Source organism: Lolium rigidum, chromosome 2 (genome assembly GCF_022539505.1).
Source record: "Lolium rigidum isolate FL_2022 chromosome 2, APGP_CSIRO_Lrig_0.1, whole genome shotgun sequence".
In the NCBI taxonomy this organism is placed as follows: Eukaryota; Viridiplantae; Streptophyta; class Magnoliopsida; order Poales; family Poaceae; genus Lolium; species Lolium rigidum.
Window position 1 is genome coordinate 176,263,245 of NC_061509.1, and position 23,144 is coordinate 176,286,388.

Below are 23,144 nucleotides of genomic sequence, written 5' to 3' on the forward strand. Positions count from 1 at the left end.
TCTACTGCCTCTTTAAAATTCGTCTTTACGAACTGTTCTGTTTTGATAGATTCTGCCTTTTATTTCGCATTGCCTGTTTTGCTATGTTTGATGGATTTCTTTGTTTCATTAACTTTCAGTAGCTTTGAGCAATCCAGAAGTGTTAAGAATGATAATTTCACCTCTGAATATATGAATTATGCACTGACCCTCTAATGAGTTTGTTTCGAGTTTGGTGTGGAGGAAGTTTTCAAGGGTCAAGAGAGGAGGATGATACAATATGATCAAGAAGAGTGAAAAGTCAAAGCTTGGGGATGCCCCGTGGTTCATCCCTGCATATTTTAAGAAGACTCAAGCGTCTAAGCTTGGGGATGCCCAAGGCATCCCTTCTTCATCGACAACTTATCAGGTTCCTCTAGTGAAACTATATTTTTATTCCGTCACATCTTATGTGCTTTACTTAGAGCGTCTGTTTGTTTTTACTTTTGTTTTTTTTTTAATAAAATCGGATCCTAGCATTCTTTGTTTGGGAGAGAGACACGCTCCGCTGTTTCGTATGAACAAATATGTTCTTAGCTTTATCTTTAATGTTCATTGCGAAAGTTGGACTATTTCATTCATTGTTATATGGTTGGAAACGGAAAATGCCGCATGTGGTAAATGGTTTAATGTCTTGAATAATGTGATACTTGGCAATTGTTGTGCTCATATAGATCTTGTTTAAGCTCTTGCATCATGTACCTTGTACCCATTAATGAAGAACTACATAGAGCTTATTAAAATTTGGTTTGCATGATTGATCTCTAGAGTCTAGATATTTTCTGGTTGAGGTGTTTGAACAACAAGGATACAATGTAAAGTCTTATAATAGTTACAATATGTTCATATGTGAGCCTTGCTGCACCGTTTTATACTTGAGTTTGCTTCAAACAACCTTGCTAGCCTAGCCTTGTATTGAGAGGAATTCTTCTCGTGCATCCAAATCCTTGAGCCAATTACTATGCCATTTGTGTCCACCATACCTACCTACTACATGGTATTTCTCCGCCATTCCAAAGTAAATTACTTGAGTGCTACCTTTAAAATCTCTATTCTTTGTCTTTGCAATATATAGCTCATGAGACAAATAGCTTAAAAACTATTGTGGTGAAGAATATGTACTTATGTGTCTTATTTCTTAATAAGTTGCTTGTTGAGCGGTAACCATGTTTCTGGGGACGCCATCAACTTTTACTTTGTTGAATATCATGTGAGTTGCTATGCATGTTCGTCTTGTCTGAAGTAAGGGCGATTTTCATGATCAAATGGTTTGAGTATGCATACTGTTAGAGAAGAACATTGGGCCGCTAACTAAAGCCATGATTCATGGTGGAAGTTTCAGTGTGGACAATCAATCCTCAATCTCTTATGAGAATTTTAATTGTTGTTGAATGCTTATGCATTGAAGAGAAGTCCATTATCTGTTGTCTATGTTGTCCCGGTATGGATGTCTAAGTTGAGAATAATCAAAAGCGAGAAATCCAACGCGAGCTTTCTCCTTAGACCTTTGTACAGGCGGCATAGAGGTACCCCTTTGTGACACTTGGTTGAAACATATGCTATGCAATGATAATCAGTGTTAATCCAAGCTAATTAGGACAAGGTGCGAGCACTATTAGTACACTATGCATGAGGCTTGCAACTTATAGGATATCTTATACATAACACATATGCTTTATTACTACCGTTGACAAAATTGTTTCTTGTTTTCAAAATGAAAAGCTCTAGCACAAATATAGTAATCAATGCTTCCCTCTGCGAAGGGCCTTTCTTCAACTTTATTGTTGAGTCAGTTTGCCTATTCTTTCTATCCCAGAAGCAAACACTTGTATCAATTGTGTGCATTGATTCTTACATGTTTACTTATTGCACTTGTTATATTGCTTTGTGTTGATAATTATCCATGAGATATACATGTTGAAGTTGAAAGCAACTGCTGAAACTTAATCTTCCTTTGTGTTGCTTCAATGCATTTACTTTGAATTTATTGCTTTATGAGTAACTCTTATGCAAGTCTTATTGATGCTTGTCTTGAAAGTATTATTCATGAAAAGTCTTTGCTATATGATTCATTTGTTTATTCATTATCTTCATCATTGCTTCGAATCGCTGCATTCATCTCATATGCTTTACAATAGTATGATCAAGATTATTGTAGCATGCATGTCACTTCAGAAATTATCTTTGTTATCGTTTACCTACTCGAGGGCGAGTAGGAACTAAGCTTGGGGATGCTTGATACGTCCCAAACGTATCTATAATTTCTTATGTTCCATGCTACTTTTATGATGATACTCACATGTTTTATACACATTATATGTCATATTTATGCATTTTCCGGCACTAACCTATTGACGAGATGCCGAAGAGCCGATTCGTTGTTTTCTCGCTGTTTTTGGTTTCGAAATCCTAGTAAGGAAATATTCTCGGAATTGGACGAAATCAACGCCCAGGGTCCTATTTTTGCACGAAGCTTCCAGAAGTCCGAAGAGGAAACGAAGTGGGGCCACGAGGTGGTGACACACCAGGGCGGCGCGGCCCAGGCCCTGGCCGCGCCGGCCTGTTGTGTGGTGACAAGGGATTAACTTGTCAATGCCTACGGGTTATAGGCTAGGGTTTAGTTAGAAGTAGAGGGCAAGTAGATCTCGAAGGTTTCAGTCGAAAAGTACTCGACGATTATGAAAACTAGGGTTTGTGAACAATGATTCGATGATCTTCTCGTCCCTCGACTCCCCCTTTATATAAGAGGCGGAGCCGAGGGTTTCGTTTTGTACAAGTTACAGAGTCCGGGACGGTTTCTAACTCATCCCGCCAAATTACAAACAACACTTCCTATTACAACTCTACTTTCCTTAATATATCTTGGACTCTCGAACCTTCTTATTCTTCGGATAGTGGGCCTTCATTAAATCCCGGGTACCACCTTTGGCAGGCCCATTTGGGATGCCTATGTCAGTAGCCCCCGAGATTTTGCTTGAATCGTAGAGTCAGGGAAAATCTCCACTGTTTATTTTTATTCGACAATTTAAACTTTTCTATATTTCTTTATATAAATTTCTATATTGTACGGGGATATTGGTAGTTGGGGCTAGTTCATCGACGGATCGGGTACTAGTTAAGCTGCTCTAGTGGCAATCCGCAAAAACCTACTTCAAGATCACGTCCCTGGACATTATCTCGGGATCTCGGTGTAAACTTCGACGGGTGCCGCTTAAGGTCTTACCATTCCGTCGAGTCCCAGTCAAATTTATCGAGTACCTAACGCGTCCGTTAGGATTTTTCTTCGTATCTGTTGATACGGATAAAAGTAGCAGAGCGCGAGTCTTCGGCGATGCCACGCCCAGCAGAACGGATTACGGGGTCTTACCTTCGCAAATTTGCGGCATTCAGAAATTGATCGCAACTTTGGCGTTCGAGAATATATTGTCGAGTGCTTTTCCAGTCTGTTGGAATGGCACACTTTATCGAGTCAAATATGACTTATATTAATCTCCCGATGGGAGTATATGTAGAGTTAATTATAACTCGAAATATACTCTCTTGTTTTTCTATCTTTCTTTCTTTTCCTTTTTAAATTTCATCGGGCACGCGGGGAGGAGCAGGCCAAGAACTGTGCTTGGTTGTGGCTCAACATTTAGTCCACCTTGTGCTATTTGCCATTATTCGATATTCTTCTTCTTTCTTCTTCTTTTTATTTCGGGTGCAGCGCTCCGAGGCTACAACCAAGAACTTGTGCTTGGTTGTAGGCTCCCACAATTTCTATATTTGCCATAGTCGAAATTTTACTTTTATCGAAGTAGCCCCCGAGCATTTGGGCATAAACTTGTTTCTGACCAAAGGCTCCCGAAGTATTCAAATAACTTCTCCTGTCGCCATTCTCCTTTTATTTTTCTTGTCGACATATTTTCCTTTGTCAAATTCTCTTCAGCTCTATTAACAGTCGAGATTTTTCTGCCTTGTGGGTCCATTGTTCCCACCATGTTGACACGTCGTGCAAGTGGGGGACACACGTCCTCCGCTTTTCCTGGCGCACGTTCAGTAACGCCTGTTCCATTCCATTTTCGTAAAAAGACCTTTTTACCCTTTACTCTGCAAGATCTTTATTTCACCACACGATTTCTTCATCCAACGGTGCACTGCTTCGCCCGATTCGTATATATACCTTTCTTCAACCTCGGTTCGCTCCTTCGCTTGCGCCGCACATCTATTTCCTTGCAAAGACTCCCCTGCGCCCAACTCTTTCTGATCTTCCGCACGCACGAACATTGCTTTTCCAGTGCCGTTGATGCCACCGCGCACGCGACTCACCCGCCACAGCACTCCAGAATCCACGATGGCTGCTAAAGATCTTGAGTGGGAGAGATCTAAAATCTCCAACCAAGATGTCAATATGCTGAAGAGTCTTGGCCTGATGAAGAAGGAGGACGCCATCCGCTTTCCCAGCGAAGAAAGCTACCCAAACCCTCCAATGGAGTATCGGGTTAGTTTCGTTGATCACCTCATCCGCGGCCTTTCCGCCCCAATTCATGATTTCCTCCGTGGCCTTCTTTTTGTTTATGGGATTCAACTACACCAGTTGACTCCCAATTCCATTCTCCACATTTCTATTTTTATCACGCTTTGCGAATGCTTCCTTGGAGTCCCTCCTAATTGGGCTCTTTGGAAACGCATTTTACGCCTCCGCCGTAATGGCGCTCACAACGCCACCTACAACATAGGCGGCGTTGTTATCTGTGTCCGAACCGACGTTGATTACTTCGACGTCAAATTTCTGACTACTGTCCAAGGATGGCGCAAAAGGTGGCTTTATATACACGAAGAAAGCGCCAATTCCGTGGAACATAACATAGTTCCTTTCGACGGAAACGCAAAAATTCAACGCCACCACTCCTGGGATGCTGAAGCTTCCGAAGAAGAGAAAAAGGCGACAGAAGCTCTTATGTCTCGCATTCGTCAACTTCAAAATACTCGGGGCAAAGAACTTTACGGTGTTCAAATCACTTGCTTATTTTCTTAGGATTAGAGTGCGGCCTCTTCGGGCTCGCAAAAATCCCCTTTGGACGTATTCCGGTGTCAATGACGCCAATAGGCTCTCCAATGATCTTTACGTGAAGGACTTGGAGAAGCTTATTCGAAGAATTACCTCGCGAGCAAGAAGGATCCTATTCCTTCCTCTTGTCGCGTGGAGCCATACGGCTCTACCAATCCTCTCCCCGAGGTATTTTGTCTTCTCGAATTTTATCTTGTTCCGAATTTTCTCTGCATCTTATTGTATTGATATCTCTCTAATTTTCCTTTTGCCGCTATTTTCCTGCAGAATCATCCTACTATGGCTTCCCTTCCTCCTCTTCCTGAGGATGGAGAAGTCGAAGAAAGGGGCATTATCACTGACGACAATCAAGAAGCTCCATCTTTTGTGAATGATCCCGTGGATTCTCGAAAATCTGCGGGATCTTCCGAAGACACTACGTCGGTCCAATCTCCTCCTCCCGCCGTTTCTCCACAGAGGAAAAGGAAGAGGAGTAATGCCGAAGATTCCGGCACATCCAAAGCCGAAGAAGTTGTTCCTTCTCATCCGAAGGCAGCTTATGATCCTTATATTGAATCCCTCGTCGGCTCGTAAGTCACCTTGATTTCCCCTTATTTACGTAGTCGAAGTTTTTTCTTGTCTTGCTTTTTATGCTATTGATCCTCACTCGCAGTGATGACGAGGAAGAAGTACCAACTCGTGACGTGGCTCCTCGGACGAGCACGTCACATACTTTAGTTATTTCGGAGAAGCCCGTTGAAGGAGAAGAATCGTCGCCTCCTCAACAAAATGTTGGCACATCCACTCCTCCTTCGAGCCCCCTTGTCCCTTCACCAAAAAGGGCAAGGGTTGAAATGATCATTGAGCCTCCCCCTCAATTGAGCAGCTCTTCGTCGCAGCTCTTGGATGATGTAAGTTTGTCGATATCTATATTTCCTCTATTTTGCTTTTTTAGGCCCTCACTTTTTTTAATGCCAATGTTTTCTCCTGCGTTCTTCTTCTTTGACAGCCCATGATCAAAGATCTTATCCGCATCGGATCCCAATTTATTGGGTACCGCGAGTATGCCGACGGAACCGAAGGTAATAACCTTTATATTTGCCGTTCTTCCTGGATTTTGCTCCTGTTTGTTTGTCGCGATTTTTTGATCTTTCCTCCCCCTTTTTATCTTGATAGAGAAACTTGCGAGAGGCCAATAAGCGTGCCGACGCACTTGCTCATAAGCTGGAGCAAAGTGAGGCGGCTCGCGAAAAGCCGAACTTGTCGCTAGCGAAGCTAAAGCCGAGGCTGATGATGCCAAAGCAAAGGCTGCTAGTGTCGAGGAACTGCAGAAAAGGCTTAAAGATGCTTGAATGCTGCTTTAGACGAGCGAGAAAGCTGCACAAGCTGCTCGTGAGCAAGGGATCCTCAAGCGTCTGAAGTCGCAAAGTCGACGTACTCTGAGTAATATTATCAATCCCTTCTATTTTATTGTACTTCCTGTTTCTTGGTTTTTGACTAATGTTTTGTCTCGTGTGGCAGCCCAAACAAACCAGGATTTTGATCTGGATAATCCCGTCAATGACCCTCTCCTTGACGCACTTTCTCTTCTGGAGTTTCATGGGCGCGAAATTCGTGAAGGCGTGGCAAATGCTAGTGCAGGTTTGTCGGCGTTGTTCCCCTACTTCTTCCCGAAGAAAGAGGAACCTTCGACTTTCCTTGCCCTTGCCAAGATTTTCAATTCATCAGAAGACCTTGGACTGAAGATGCGTCAAGAAAATATGAAGGTTGTTGTCGAAAACATCTTGTTGCCACTGGTTGCGACAGCCAACGGACGCTTGATTGGATGAAAGTTGGCGACACCGATCGGATAGAGCGGTCGAGATGGAGGTCGGCTGATTAAGGCGGCCAAGCCCAACACGAAGAAGATCTTGGCGTATCTCGGGATCAAGCCAGCTTCGACTCCTAGCTCCTCGAGGCCGGAGGTCTAGTTGCATGCCTCCTTGTTTTTTCTTTTTCTGTTTCTTTTGCTCTTGTCGCCATTTTAGCCTTGGCGACAATTACTCTGTTAGTCCCTCTGGAGAACTTTCTTTTGTAATGTCCGTGTAAATTTTTCTAGAAAGTAATGAAATTCCTCTTCGTGCTTATCATTGATCCTAGGCCTTTCTTTTCCAGTTAATATTCGATAATTACTCGACCACTCCTTGTTACTGCTGTTGCTTCACCTGCATCTTCCTTCTCGAAGAAAGTACTAGTCGACCATAATCCCCTCGAGAGTTCATCAAGCGGACATTTGTCGGAAGATTTGCAAGAACTTCGACAACAACTTCAATCTATGAAGAAACAAACTTTGGCCATGATGGAACAATCTCGGAAAGCATACGAACGAGAAAAACTTGCTCTTCAACAAGCCCAAGAAGCTATGGCTGCTAAGGATGCTTGCTGTATTAGAAGCAAAGGGAGCCACGACCGAGAAAATAGTATGCTTGAGCTAATGCTGGAAGCTAGCACAGATATGTTAGGTACGTTTTTGCGATCTTAAGATGCCTTCTCTTTATTTTGTTGTGCCTTTCTTCCAATTTCTTGCCCTGTCGCTTTAACAGGCTCAGTTCTTGATTCTGCTGCCGAAGATCAGAGAGTGAATGAGAGAACAAATCTTCTTGTTAATCTTTCCCTTAATCATGGCTGTTTGTTCTGGGCCACTCCTGAACGAACCCAACAAATTGTTAGGTTCCAAGATCGTGCTTGCCAAGTGCGCGACTTTCTCGGTTTTTGCACGGCGACATTAACCCTTGTCTATAGGAATTTATTTCCTCGAAACGAGGTTCCAAAAACTCTTCTCGAATTATTAGAGGTATTCGGAGATGCTCCCCGTATTCATAACTTTGTGCGGGCTCAACTCTCTGCTGGAGCGAGATTCGCCATGATTATGATAAACATACTGTTATCCAAAGTTAGACTCGACGAAGATTGTTGCTGGTTGCCTGGCCAAGAAAACGCGTCGGAAAAATGATATTGACTCAATCGATGATATGGTAGCTCCCGTGGCCGAATCGATGATAGATGAACTTCTTCGGATGGACTCAGAGTTCTTTATCAAGGGTTCTTATGCTGAGCATAAAACAACCAGAGGCTTGTCCGTAGATAGTATCTTGGGATTTAACTGATTTGTACTATATTGGAAACCTTGTATCTCACTTCTTTTTTGATTTCTTTTTTGTATTTCCGAAGAAATTTATTGTATATTGTCGAAGTCCTCTATATTGTTGAAGCCCCCGAGCCTAACTGGGCAAAGGTTGTACTATTTTTTTCCTCCTTGAAATCTATCTTGTCTGTTGTAATAAGACATTCTTGTTTTTCCCTTGGATGGATTGCCAATCTTCGAGTATCTTTGATGTCGAAGTTCTATATTTTTATTGCGAGGTTCTTAGACCAAAGCACTTTTAAGATTTTTGACGTGTATACTATATTTATGATTGCTAGCTTCCGATGTTTATATTTGGCGAGGTATTAATGTACCAAGGCGAAATATTTCGGTGAATCTATATTGTATGTATTTTGAGACTTAGGCGTTGAGCCCCGAGCGTGTCGGAAAAATAAGAAGTATATCTCCACTATCTTTATTATATTGCAGCACCACGAGCCCGCCTCATTAAAAACCTTTCCCGGCCCCACTCGGTGCCCCGAAAAAGGAAAAGAGTGCGTCTGAAAACTCGTGGGCGTTTCGGTACATTGAAGTTTTACAAGGACTATATTTTAGCTCTAGGCGTAGAACCGCTCGAGTTGCGCCACGTTCCGGGGGTTTTGCTCCTCCACCCCTGTCTTCTTGTCCTTTATCCTGTATGCTCCTCCTCCGATTACTTCCGTGACGATATAGGGACCAAGCCATGGTGACTCGAGTTTTTCATGACTTTTTTGCGTGAGCCGAAGAACTAAGTCTCCCACTTGAAAGGATCTTGGCCGCAAACGTCGGCTGTGGTAATTCTTCAAGTCCTGTTGATATTTGGTGACCCTTGATAATACTTCGTCTCGAGCTTCGTCGAGTGCGTCTACGTCGTCTTCCAATGCTGTCCTTGAAGCTTCTTCATTATACGCTGTGACTCGCGGGGAGTCGTGCTCTATTTCTATTGGTAGTACTGCCTCCGCGCCATGGACCAGAAAGAACGGGGTTTCTTGTGTCGCTGTATTTGGTGTTGTTCGGATGCTCCACAACACACTTGGTAGTTCTTCAGGCCAGGTATGTCGAGCTTTTTCTAGTGGTCCCAACGAGCGTTTCTTGATGCCATTGCGAGATAATGCCATTGGCTTTCTCGACCTGCCCGTTGGTTTGAGGATGTGCAAGCGACGCAAAGTGCAGCTTGATACCCACTTCTTTGCAGTAATCTTTGAATTCGTGGGATGTAAAGTTACTGCCATTGTCCGTGACGATGCTATGAGGCACTCCAAATCTGAAGACGAGGCCTTTTATGAATTTTACTTGCGGATGCTCCATCTGGCGAATTTATCGGCTTCGCTTCTATCCACTTTGTAAATTTGTCGACAGCTACTAGCATGTATTCCTTTCCTCCTGGCCATGATTTGTGTAACTTTCCCACCATATCGAGTCCCCATTGTGCAAAGGGCCACGACAAAGGTATTGGTGCTAGTTCCGCTGCTGGAGAGTGAGGTTTTGCGGCGAACCTTTGACACGCATCGCAAGTCCTTACTATTTCTTTGGCGTCCTCGATTGCTGTCAGCCAGTAGAATCCTGCCCGAAAAACCTTGGCTGCGATGGCTCGACTACTCGCGTGGTGGCCGCATATTCCTTCGTGTACATCCTTCAGAATTATTCTTCCTTCTTCGGGTGTTACACACCTTTGCAGAACGCCTGAAATACTTCGCTTGTACAGTTCTCCTTTGATCACCGTGAAAGCTTTAGATCGTCGAATTACTCGCCTTGCTTCGACTGGATCGTCGGGTATTTCTTTCCTGAGGATGTATGATATATATGCTTGCATCCAAGGAACCTGTACCATCATCACAAGCTCTTGTTCCTCTTCATCCTCCGTGGTTTATGTGAGGGGTGTCGAAGTTTTTTCTTTTTTCTGCACCTTTTTTGGCTTTGTAGATCTCTCCGATATTTCTTCCCAAAACACTCCTGGCGGGATTGGGAGGCACTGCGACCCAATGTTTGCGAGGACGTCGGCTTCATCGTTGCTCAATCTACTGATGTGGTTTACCTCGCATCCATCAAATAGCTTCTCGAGTTCATTGTACACCTCCTTGTATGCTACCATGCTATCATTGACTGCATCACATTGGTTCATAACTTGCTGGGCCACCAATTGTGAGTCGCCAAAGATTTTTAGTCGAGTTGCACCGCATGCTTTCGCCATCTTCATCCCGTGTATGAGGGCTTCATATTACTGCTTCATTGTTAGATGCGTTGGGGAACGTCATCCGAAGGATATACTTTAATTTGTCGCCTTCGGGTGATATAAGTATTACTCCTGCGCCGGCTCCTTCTACTCTCTTGGACCCGTCAAAATTCATGGTCCGGGTTCTCGACAAGTACGGGGGTCCTGTGTTTTGCAGCTCCATCCACTCTGCGATGAAGTCCGGCAAAACTTGCGACTTGATTGCTTTTCTTTTTTCATACGTGATGTCCCGAGGGGAAAGTTCTATTCCCCAAAGGGAGACACGACCCGTAGCTTCTGGATTGTTCAGTATATTTGACAAAGGAGCCTCATTGACCACTATGATCGGGTGTGCCGAAAAATAGTGGCGCAATTTTCGTGCTGTTGTGAATACTCCGTATGCTAGCTTTTGGTACTGAGGGTACCTTTGTTTTGATGGCGATAAAACTTCGGCGACGAAGTATGCGGCCTCTCGTACTCCGTGGAGTTTTCCTTCTTCTTCTCTTTCGACAACTAGCACCGTGCTCACCACTTGGGGCGTGGCTGCGATGTATAGCAGGAGAGGTTCCTTGTCCTTCGGCGCCACCAATATTGGTGGTGTCGAGATTTTGCGCTTCAGATCTTCGAAGGCTCTGTCGGCTTCTTCGTTCCACTGAAATTTGTCTCCTTGCTTGATGAGAGCGTAAAATGGTAAAGCTTTTTCTCCTAACCTAGCGACGAATCTGCTCAAAGCTGCGACTCGCCCAGTTAGCTGTTGTATCTCTTTCAACTTTGTTGGCTTTCTCATTGTTACGATAGCTTGTATTTTATCGGGATTTGCTTCAATCCCTCTTGCTGAGACTAGAAACCCCAGAAGTTCTCCTGCTGGGACGCCAAAGGAACACTTCGTCGGGTTCAACTTCAGGCAGAATTTGTCGAGGTTGTCAAAAGTTTCCTTGAGATCCTCGATCAGTGTTGTCCCCTTTTTTGACGTTATGACGACATCGTCGATATATACTTGTACGTTTTTCCCAATCTGTGTCGCCAAACACTTCGCATCATCCTTTGATATGTTGCTCCCGCATTTTTTAGACCAAAGGGCATTGTTACGTAGCAAAACACGCCGTAAGGTGTAATAAACGCGGTTTTTACTTCATCTTCTTCTTTCAATCTGATCTGGTTATAACCAGAATATGCGTCCGGGAAGGAAAGACGTTCACATCCAGCCGTGGAGTCGATAATTTGATCGATCCTCGGGAGGGGAAAGTGATCCTTTGGACAATGTTTATTGAGACACGTAAAGTCGACGCACATGCGAAGGACCTTAGTGTTTTTCTTTGGCACCAACACAGGATTTGCTACCCATGTGGCTTTCGTGAATATCTCTTTGATAAAACCAGCTTCCTGTAGTCGATTGATTTCTGACAGCATAGCTTTGCGGTTTGGTTCCGAAAAACGCCGCAAAGGTTGTTTGATTGGTCTCGCCAATGGATCCAAGTTTAGGTGGTGCTCGGCAAGTTCCCTGGGTACTCCTGGCATGTCGGCTGGACACCATGCGAAGATTTTCCAGTTCTCACGGAGGAACTCGACGAGCGCGCTTTCCTATGCGATATCCATGTCGTTTGCGATGGATGTCGTCTTTTCGAGTGCTGTCGGGTGGATCTGCACCTCCTTAGAATTTTTCTCGGTATTGAAAGTTGACTCTTTATTTGTCCTTCCAACGTCTGGCAGTACGTCGTAATCAGTCATGCTTTTTGACGCCAAATACTCAGCTTGCATCCCGAAAGTTTCTGATAACCGATGAAAATCCTTGTCGCACCTGTCGGCCAAGGCGAAGCTTCCTTTAACTGTGATTGGTCCCTTTGGTCCAGGCAATCTCCACAACAAGTATGTATAGTGTGGTACTGCCATAAACCTAGCGTATGCTGGTCGTCCCAACAAAGCGTGGTATTGCGACGGAAAATCCACGACTTCAAATTCCAGCTTCTCAATTCTATAATTCTCTCGAGTTCCAAAGCTGAACGTCGAGATTTATCTTCCCCAATGGATAACTTGGTTTCTCCGGTGTGATGCCGTGGAACCTTGTGTCTGTTGGCTTCAAGTTCGCTAAGGATATGTTCATCTTCCTCAATGTGTCTGCGTACATAAGGTTTAAGCTGCTGCCACCATCTATGAATACTCGAGAAACATCAAATCCCGCAATAGCTGCGGCGAGAATAAGTGCTGACTGCCCTGGTCGAGGAACTTGTTGCGGATGGTCCGCTATGGTGAAGCCGATGTCTTGCCACGACCAATTGAGGTACTCAACTGTTGGTGGAGGCATTTTCTCTGCCATGAACACCTGTCTCGAGATCACTTTTTGAGTTCTATTGGATGGCCTTCCCTTCTGAATCATCGACACCGCTCCATTTGAGTTAGGATCGACATAAGGTGGTGGTGGTGGTGCTGCCGCTATTCTGAGCTGGTGCCGGTTGTCGTCCGTAATCGCGGGAGGTGGTGGCAAGTGAACCTCGCTCCTGGGCTCCCGAGGATTTCTCTGTGTTGCTCGAGCATGAGCGTTCTCTGCATATCTGAACATTGCCTGAAAATTTCGACAGTCTTTCTGCAGGTGCCCTGACTGTCTTTTTCCGTTGCTGTCGATGAAAAAATGCATCTGACACGGCCCGTTCATCATCTCTTCGGGAGACATGAAAGGCCTCTGTGGCCTTGGCCCGTTGTTTTGCCTATTTTGTCGAAATTCGTCTCTGTTGTCACTTCGTTGCTCATTGCTTTTCTGGTAATCATCTCGATTATTTCCTCCTGCGCTGGCTCGGAAACCAGCCGAAATTTGCCCTGGGGCGTCGTAGTTCGGATGCTGCCGAGGAAATCGTCGCCTCGATTGATAATTTCGACCACGGTCCTCCTACGGCGACCTATGCCGTTTATTGTGGACAGCGTCTTCTCCATCCGCCCATCGGTTTGCTATCTCCATCAACGCGGATACTTGTCTTTGGATTGGTCCTTCCCAAGTCCTCGACAAAATCTCCACGCCTAATTCCTGCGACAAACGCATCTATTGCTCTCTCGTCAGATATATTTTCTGCCGAGTTTTTTATGATGTTCCACCTTTGGATGTATTTTCTCATTGACTCATCCGGCTTTTGTCGACATGCCCTCAGCTCTTCTAACGACGCAGGTTTTTGCACGTGGACCTGAAGTTTTTGACGAATACATCCTCGAAACTTTCCCAGTTGTCGATAGATCCTGGTGGAAGCTTCTTGATCCAAGATCGTGCGGCTCCGCTTAAGTGCACCTGAATACTTTGCATGGCTGTTGCCCTAGTTCCTCCAGTTAACTTCACCGTCTCGAGGTAATCAACTAGCCAATCCTCTGGATCTTGCAGGCCGTCGAATTTTTTGAAGTGATCAGGCAACTTAAATCCCGAAGGAACTCGAGTTTTTCGTACTCTCCTTGTGAAGCACGGCGGGCCGCACATATCCTCGTCGTTAAGCTCCGGGGATTGCCGATGATCCCTTCGCTTTGCCTTGCTCTGTCGACCCTTGCTTGTGCTCCTGTGTCTCTTGCTCCACTTGGTCCTTCATGGACTGCCGCCGTTGCTGCTGCAGGTCGTGGACTATCTTGCCTTGCCGCTCCTTCGGGAGGCGTTGATACAAACGCTGTCCCCATAGCTCCAACCCCTGCTAACGCCATATTATATAATGTTTCTCTTGGATCACCTGGAGGTGGCCTAGATGCGAGGATATAAGCTTGTGTCGCCATATACCCAGCTTCTGGTGTCTTAGGGATAATGTTTCCTCTTGTATCTATCGACATAAAGGACATGTCGAGGTTTTGAACTAAGTGCTCTCTTTACGCTTCGGGTATGTTTTGTAACCTTGATCTTCCTCTGTTCAGAGCCTCCCTATGGCTATCACCCGAAACTCTAGATTGTCCACTTAGATCTGCCCTTCTCTGCTGGATGCGGAAGCTGCCTCCTTTCTCTGTTCAACTCAGGTCATCTGTTTTTCTATTTCTCGGGCGGTTCGTGCGAGCCTATATTGATAAGCTTGCAGTTCTTGAGCTGTAGCTGTTGTCGTCATTGGCTCCGAACCATCTAGGGCTTTTGCAGCTCTATCCCAGGCTGCTTGCGGAAGTTGAACTCTGACACGTGGTGTGGGCCCGTCATATTTAGTGCCCATACCTCTCCTTAGATACGAGGGATCGACATATGGATTACCCAAATCGTCGAAAGCCTCCGATGTTTCTTCTTGATTTTCGATAGCATAAATCGATGATATTTTGTACTCAGATCTATGTTGGGTTTGGTGACATCATTGTTGAGATTGATGAAGACCTTGCCCACTGTGATGGATTTGTCGATGAAGTCGTAACTGTCGACATCGCTTGAGCCATCGCTTATATATGAGTCCGCAGATGACTCAAACGATGTGTCGCTGAAGATCTTGGCGAGTTTCTCTCTTGCTCTGATGCTGACGTAACGTGTTGCCGAAGTTTCTTCTTCTGACTCGGTTGACGATGCATAGCTTGAAAAATCGGAATCGACCGCCGACGATCCCGACGAAATCGGAATTTCGACACGATACGATCCTTCCTTCTCGACGCGAAAGTGAAACCTTCCGAACGTCATCTCCATGGGCTCCGCCAGATGTGCATATGCATCCAAACGGGAGGGTGGGTGAGGAACAAAATCAACAAGACCGGCAGCGATCTGTTTACCTCGATCCATAGTGTTGCTTCCGGTTGACGATGTCGAAGATCTTGAACGTGCCATCGAGATCGGATCCTTACGCCTCTAGTTCCCACGAGACGGCGCCAATTGACAAGGGATTAACTTGTCAATGCCTACGGGTTATAGGCTAGGGTTTAGTTAGAAGTAGAGGGCAAGTAGATCTCGAAGGTTTCAGCTGAAAAGTACTCGACGATTATGAAAACTAGGGTTTGTGAACAATGATTCGATGATCTTCTCGTCCCTCGACTCCCCCTTTATATAAGAGGTGGAGCCGAGGGTTTCGTTTTGTACAAGTTACAGAGTCCGGGACGGTTTCTAACTCATCCCGCCAAATTACAAACAACACTTCCTATTACAACTCTACTTTCCTTAATATATCTTGGACTCTCGAACCTTCTTATTCTTCGGATAGTGGGCCTTCATTAAATCCCGGGTACCACCTTTGGCAGGCCCATTTGGGATGCCTATGTCATGTGGGCCCCTCGTGACGCCCCTTGACCTGCCCTTCCGCGTACTTAAAGCCTTCGTCGCGAAACCCCCAGTACCGAGAGCCACGATACGGAAAACCTTCCAGAGACGCCGCCGCCAATCCCATCTCGGGGGATTCAGGAGATCGCCTCCGGCACCCTGCCGGAGAGGGGTATCATCTCCCGGAGGTCTCTTCATCGCCATGATCGCCTCCGGATCGATGTGTGAGTAGTCCACCCCTGGACTATGGGTCCATAGCGGTAGCTAGATGGTTTTCTTCTCCTCATTGTGCTATCATGTTAGATCTTGTGAGCTGCCTATCATGATCAAGATCATCTATTTGTAATCCTTCATGTTGTGTTTGTTGGGATCCGATGAATATTGAATACTATGTCAAGTTGATTATCAATCTATCATATATGTTATTTATGTTCTTGCATGCTCTCCGTTGCTAGTAGAGGCTCTGGCCAAGTTGATACTTGTGACTCCAAGAGGGGGTATTTATGCTCGATAGTGGGTTCATGCGTCCATTAAATGCGGGACGAGTGACGGAAAGTTCTAAGGTTGTGGATGTGCTTGTTGCCACTAGGGATAAAACATCGATGCTTTGTCTAAGGATATTTGTGTTGATTACATTACGCACCATACTTAATGCAATTGTACTGTTGTTTACAACTTAATACTGGAAGGGGTTCGGATGATAACTCGAAAGTGGACTTTTAGGCATAGATGCATGTCTGGATAGCGGTCCTGTGTACTTTGTCGTAATGCCCCGATTAAATCTCATAGTACTCATCATGATATATGTATGTGCATTGTTATGCCTTCTTTATTTGTCAATTGCCCAACTGTAATTTGTTCACCCAACATCTCGCTATCTTATGGGAGAGACACCACTAGTGAAGCTGTGGACCCCGGTCCTATTCTTTACATCTGAAATACAATCTACTCGCAATTGTTCTTTACTTGTTCTTCGCAAACAACCATCATCATCCACACTATACATCTAATCCGTTGTTTACAAGCAAGCCGGTGAGATTGACAACCTCACATGTTACGTTGGGGCAAAGTTCTGTGATTGTGTTGTGCAGGTTCCACGTTGGCGCCGGAATCCCTGGTGTTGCGCCGCACTACACTCCGCCACCAACAACCTTCAACGTGCTTCTTGACTCCTAATGGTTCGATAAACCTTGGTTTCTTACTGAGGGAAACTTGCTGATGTGCGCATCACACCTTCCTCTTGGGGTTCCCAACGGACGTGTCAGCTACACGCATCAACTAGCTCGATCCTGGAATCGCACAATTTGTCGGGTCCGGTCTGGGGAAGCCCAGAAGCTGAAGTTGTTCTCATGAGCAAGGCGAAGAAGAACTGCAGATTTTGCATCAACACGCTGATCTTCGATAGTAGCATCCAAGAAGGAACCTACCCATATCAAAAACTATAACGAGAATCGAGTGATTGGTACACGGAAAAGGAAAGAGGGAGCACAAAAAGAGGAACTTACCCGTCATATCCAGACTTGCGCTAGCCATCAAGTCAAGCATATAATTTTCTCGAGAGGTGGCCTGTAAGGCTTCGGCAACCGCAGACTCTTTCAACTTCAAAGACTCCTGAGCTTGCTGGAGAGCTATTTTCTCCCGTTCAGAAGATTTGCGGGACTGTTCCATGATAATAAGAGATTGTTTCTTCAAGGTTTGGAGCTGTTGTCGAAGTTCAGTTAATTCTGACTGATCCAAGTTAGCACATGAAGAGTAGTCTAGGGAAACGTCGTCAGAGGTCCGTTTCAATCGAGATGTAGCAGGGGAAGCAGATCGCGGCCCAGCAGTCTCAGAATAGTTGTCAAAAAACAACTGGAAGAAAGGAAAAGTCGACATCAATTACCAAACGAGAGTTTCTCTTTTTTCATTCATAAGTTGAAATATTTACATAGGGGGAGATCCATTACAAAATATCGGCTCCTAGTGAGTCAGCAGGGGCAGTCGTATATCATAAGGATATCGACATCTACCAAAAGAAAGAGAACAATAAAGGAGTGTGATGGTCTACTTGACCACCGGCTTGGCGGTACTAGAGGACGCAGCTGGCTTGTACCCGAGGAAGGAGAGAATCTTCTTCGAGTGTGGCTTGGCAGCCTTAATCAAAGACTGCCACTTCTCCTTGTTTATCCTTTTCGTTTCACCAGCTTTCGCCCAGTCGACGTTCTGCTGGTTCTCGGCAACCAAAGCTATGGTGCCTTCGACGCTAATCTTCAGGTTTTCCTGTCGGAAAGCCAATCCAAGATCCTCTTCAGGAATGAAGCGCTTGGCAAGATCAGAGAAGGTGTCTGGCTGGCTTTTCTTAGGGAAGAAGTAGGGGAAAAGGCGCGTAAATGCGGTCCGCGCATCAGCAATACTGCGGCGCGCCAGATCCCCATGAATTTCAAGGAGGGAAAGGGTGTCGAGAAGACGGTCCCCTTCAGGCCTCTGAAGTTCAAAATCTTGACCCATTTTTCCTGCTGAAACAAAGTCCGGGTGATCAACAAGTATAAGGAGAGTTAATCTTGGAAGAGACTCGAGCAAGATGATCAATGAACTTACTGACAAAACGCCGATTTTGCGATTCCAGGCGGCCAATGACATCTTCTTCACGAGTAACTTGTTGAGTTATCTTCTCGCTCAAAGCAGTTTCAGCTCGGTGGAGTCTCTCTCGAAGATCTCCAACATAGGCAGCGTCATGTTCAGCCTTCTCGCGAGCTTTTTCACTCCGTTCTAGCTTGATGGAGAGATCATCGGCACGCTTGTTAGCTTTGGCGAGAGCCTCTAGCAGAAGGAAGCATGGTAGAAGTGTCAAGATAGATAGCAATATAGCCTACTCGATAAAAAAAGACGGTAGAAAGGTGTACCTTTCAAACTCTCAACAGTATCACAGTACCCAATAAATTGAGTACCGAGACGGATGAATTCCTTCATCAGAGGCTGTAGAAAGAAAGTTGCTAGAAAAGTTAAGAGGGAAAAACTCGACAGAAGACAAAATAGTTGTAAGGTTCCTTACATCATCCAAAGAAGGAGTCGTTGAACTCCCGGCCAAGAAGCCTTGTTCCTCGCCAAGTTCAATCCTCGCTCTCTTCGGCGAGTGGGCTCGGGGGCTGGCGACAGGAGTCGACATCTCCAAGTCTTGCTGAGGAGGCGAGGCTTCCTCCGTTGCACGGTGAGTTTCCGAAGGAACTAAAGTTTGCGACGTGCTCATTGGAGCAGTCACATTGGCAGCGGGTTCTTCTTCTTCTTCTTCACCACTGTCCACAAAAGATAGTATGAGAATATTCATAAACAATATATAAAAAGAAAAAGATGGCAGGATAGCTTACGAGCTAATGAGGGCCTCCTCATAAGGATTGAAGGCACCCTCCTCCTCGGGGGAAGCTTCCTCGGCAGGTGACCCGCTGGGTTTGGAGGTGCCGGAATCTTCGACGTCACCTCTCTTCCTTTTGTTCTTTGGAGAAGCAGCGGAAGGAGGCGAGTGTACAGATTTAGAAGCTTCTGATTCTGTTTCTTTGTCAAAGGAAGCCGCTGATTTGTGAGATCTCGCGACTTCACTCTCAGGGCGAGAAGTGCCCTGGGAATCGTCGGCAACGACGGTTCGTTCGTCGACCTCCCCACCTTCAGGTAAGGGAGGCAGAAAAGAGATGACTTGATGGTTCTCCAGAAGAAAAATCTACAGAAAGGGACAGTTAAGGACAGAGGTTGATAGCAACAGTAAGACAAGAAAGATAGCAGTCGAAATTTTCATCAAAGTCGAGAAAGTAAGTTAACCAAGATAGGAATCAAAAAACTCGAGAGACAAGTTACTTACTTTGGGGAGAGCGTTGGTGCCGCTGTATGGCTCCATACGGCAGGAGGTTGGAACTGAATCTTTCTTTCTTAGCGACGAAAAACGTCGGACAAGCTTCTCCAAATCCTTCACAGGGAAATCTTTGGATATGCGGTCGACATCTTTCTCGCCAGCATATAGCCATAGAGGGTTTTTGCGAGCCTGTAGAGGCTGCACCCTAATCCTAAGGAAATGCGCAGTAATTTGAACACCCGACAGTTCCTTACCGCGGGTGTTCTGAAGCTCATGGATGCGCTTCATCAGCGCATCTGTCGCCATTTTCTCTTCTTCGGTAGCTTCCGCATCCCATGATCGGCGCCGAAGGATTTTTGCGCCACCATCAAAGGGCGCGATGTTGTAATCCTGCGAGTCAAGATATTCCTCGCGGACGTATAGCCATCTTCTGCGCCACCCTTGGATGGAGTCGGGGAATTTAACGTCGAAATAATCGACGTCAGGACGGTCACAGATAACAACACCACCTATATTGTAGGCGATGTTGTGGGAGCTGTTTGCGGCGGATGTAGAAAATGCGTTTCCACAGGGCCCAATTCGGATGGGTCCCGAGAAAGCACTCGCAGAGGGTGATAAAGATGGAGACATGGAGGATAGAATTGGGAGTCAGCTGGTGCAGCTGCAGCCCATAAACAAAGAGTAATCTGCAAAGGAATTCGTGGATAGGAGTGGAAAGACCGCGGATGAGGTGGTCAACGAAAGTTACCCGGTATTGGATGGGGGGTGTCGGGAAGCTTTCTTCACTGGGAAAGATCAGCGACTCTTCTTTCTTCATCAACCCCAGCTTCTTCAGCAAGTTCATGTCCTGGTTCGAGATCTTAGATCTCTCCCAATCGGAGATTTCCAGATTCTCCGTCGCCATGCTCGCTTCTGGAGTGGTGTGCCTTGTGATCCTCGCCCGCGGTGGCATCAACGTTCGCGCTGGTGAGGCCAGGTAAAGTGGAGGACGTGTGTCCCCCACTTGCGTAACGTGTCAAATACTGCAGTGTTCTGGGCCCACAGGTCAGCGACATGACATCCTCCGCGCCTTCCCAATACAGCGATCGTGGCTATCATCAGTGCTGATGTCACAATAAAAGAAAAATTTCGGCTGCAGTGCTTGGAGGTTTGGCGATAGAGAAGTATTATTGGGAATTTCGGGAGCTTTTGATCAAATAAAAGTTTTTGCTCAAACGCTCGGGGGCTACTTTTATAAGGAGTTTGATAGGAAGATGATTCAAAAAAGACAAAACATTGAGCCTACAGCCAAGTATAAATACTCGACTGTAGCCTCGGGCGCTACTCCCATCGGGAGCGCTGGTCGCGCACCCGATAAAGATGGCAGTATTGAATTTTTTTAACAATATAGCGACAGGGATACTAAAAAGGTGAGCCTACAACCAAGTACAAGCACTTGGCTGTAGCCTCGGGGGCTACTCCCATCGGGAACGCTGTTCGCGTACTCGATGAAATTGATGAAGTCATGAGGAGCATATTTCGAGCTATGATGTAACTCTTCATATACTCCCATCGGGAGGACAAGATAAAAAATAGATAAGTCATCATATGACTCGAACAAATGTGTTATTCCAGCAGCCGAAAAAGGCACTCGACAATATATTCTCAAAGCGCCTCAGTCGCGACTTAATCTCTGAATGCCGCAATACTTTGTGAAGGTAAGACACCAGGATCCGTCCTGTGCGGTGTGGCATCGCACCCGAATGTGCTCTGCTACTTTTTTCCGTATAAACAGATGCGAAGAAAAATCCTAACGGACGCGTTAGGTACCCGATAAAACGCTACTGGAGTTCGCATATGGTAAGACCTTAAGCGGCACATGTCGAAACTACGCCAGTATACCGAGATCATGTCCAGGGACTTGATCTTGAAGTAGGTATTTGTGGGATTGCCACGAGAGCAGTTAACTGGTACCTGATCCGTGATACGTCTCCGACGTATCGATAATTTCTTATGTTCCATGCCAGATTATTGATGATATCTACATGTTTTATGCATACTTTATGTCGTATTTATGCATTTTCCGGCACTAACCTATTAACGAGATGCCGAAGAGCCGATTCTGTTGTTCTGCTGTTTTTGGTTTCAGAAATCCTAGTAAGGAAATATTCTCGGAATTGGACGAAATCAACGCCCAGGGGCCTATTTTTCCACGAAGCTTCCAGAAGACCGAAAGGGAAACGAAGTGGGGCCACGAGGTGGCGACACAGCAGGGCGGCGCGGCCTGGGCCTTGGTCGCGCGGCCCTGTTGTGTGGGCCCCTCGCGTCGCCTCCTGACATGCCCTTCCGCGTACATATAGTCTTCGTCGCGAAACCCCCAGTACCGAGAGCCACGATACGGAAAACCTTCCAGAGACGCCGCCGCCGCCAATCCCATCTCAGGGGATTCAGGAGATCGCCTCCGGCACACTGCCGGAGAGGGGAATCATCTCCTGGAGGACTCTTCACCGCCATGGTCGCCTCCGGAGTGATGAGTGAGTAGTTCACCCCTGGACTATGGGTCCATAGCAGTAGCTAGATGGTCGTCTTCTCCTCATGTGCTTCATTGTCGGATCTTGTGAGCTGCCTAACATGATCAAGATCATCTATCTGTAATGCTATATGTTGTGTTTGTTGGGATCCGATGGATAGAGAATACTATGTTATGTTGATTATCAATCTATTACCTATGTGTTGTTTATGATCTTGCATGCTCTCCGTTATTAGTAGAGGCTTTGGCCAAGTTTTTACTCTTAACTCCAAGAGGGAGTATTTATGCTCGATAGTGGGTTCATGCCTCCATTAAATCTGGGACAGTGACGTAAAGTTCTAAGGTTGTGGATGTGTTGTTGCCACTAGGGATAAAACATTGATGCTATGTCCGAGGATTTAGTTATTGATTACATTACGCACCATACTTAATGTAATTGTCTGTTGTTTGCAACTTAATACTGGAAGGGGTTCGGATGATAACCTGAATGTGGACTTTTTAGGCATAGATGCATGCTGGATAGCGGTCTATGTACTTTGTCGTAATGCCCAATTAAATCTCACTATACTTATGATATCATGTATGTGCATGGTCATGCCCTCTCTATTTGTCAATTGCCCAACTGTAATTTGTTCACCCAACATGCTATTTATCTTATGGGAGAGACACCTCTAGTGAACTGTGGACCCCGGTCCTATTCTTTTACATCGAATACAATCTACTGCAATACTTGTTCTACTATTTTCTGCAAACAATCATCATCCACACTATACATCTAATCCTTTGTTACAGCAAGCCGCTGAGATTGACAACCTCACTGTTTCGTTGGGGCAAAGTACTTTGGTTGTGTTGTGCAGGTTCCACGTTGGCGCCGGAATCCTCGGTATTGCGCCGCACTACATCCGCCGCCATCAACCTTCGACGTGCTTCTTGACTCCTACTCGGTTCGATTAAACCTTGGTTTCTTATCGAGGGAAACTTGCTATCGTGCGCATCACACCTTCCTCTTGGGGTTCCCAACGGACGTGTCAACTACACGTATCAAGCAAATTTCTGGCGCCGTTGCCGGGGAGATCAAGACACGCTGCAAGGGGAGTCTCCACAATCCAATCTCTTTACTTTGTTTTTGTCTTGCTTTATTATATTTACTTTCTTGTTTGCTGCATTATATCAAAACACAAAAAATTAGTTGCTAGCTTTACTTTATTTTTGTCTTG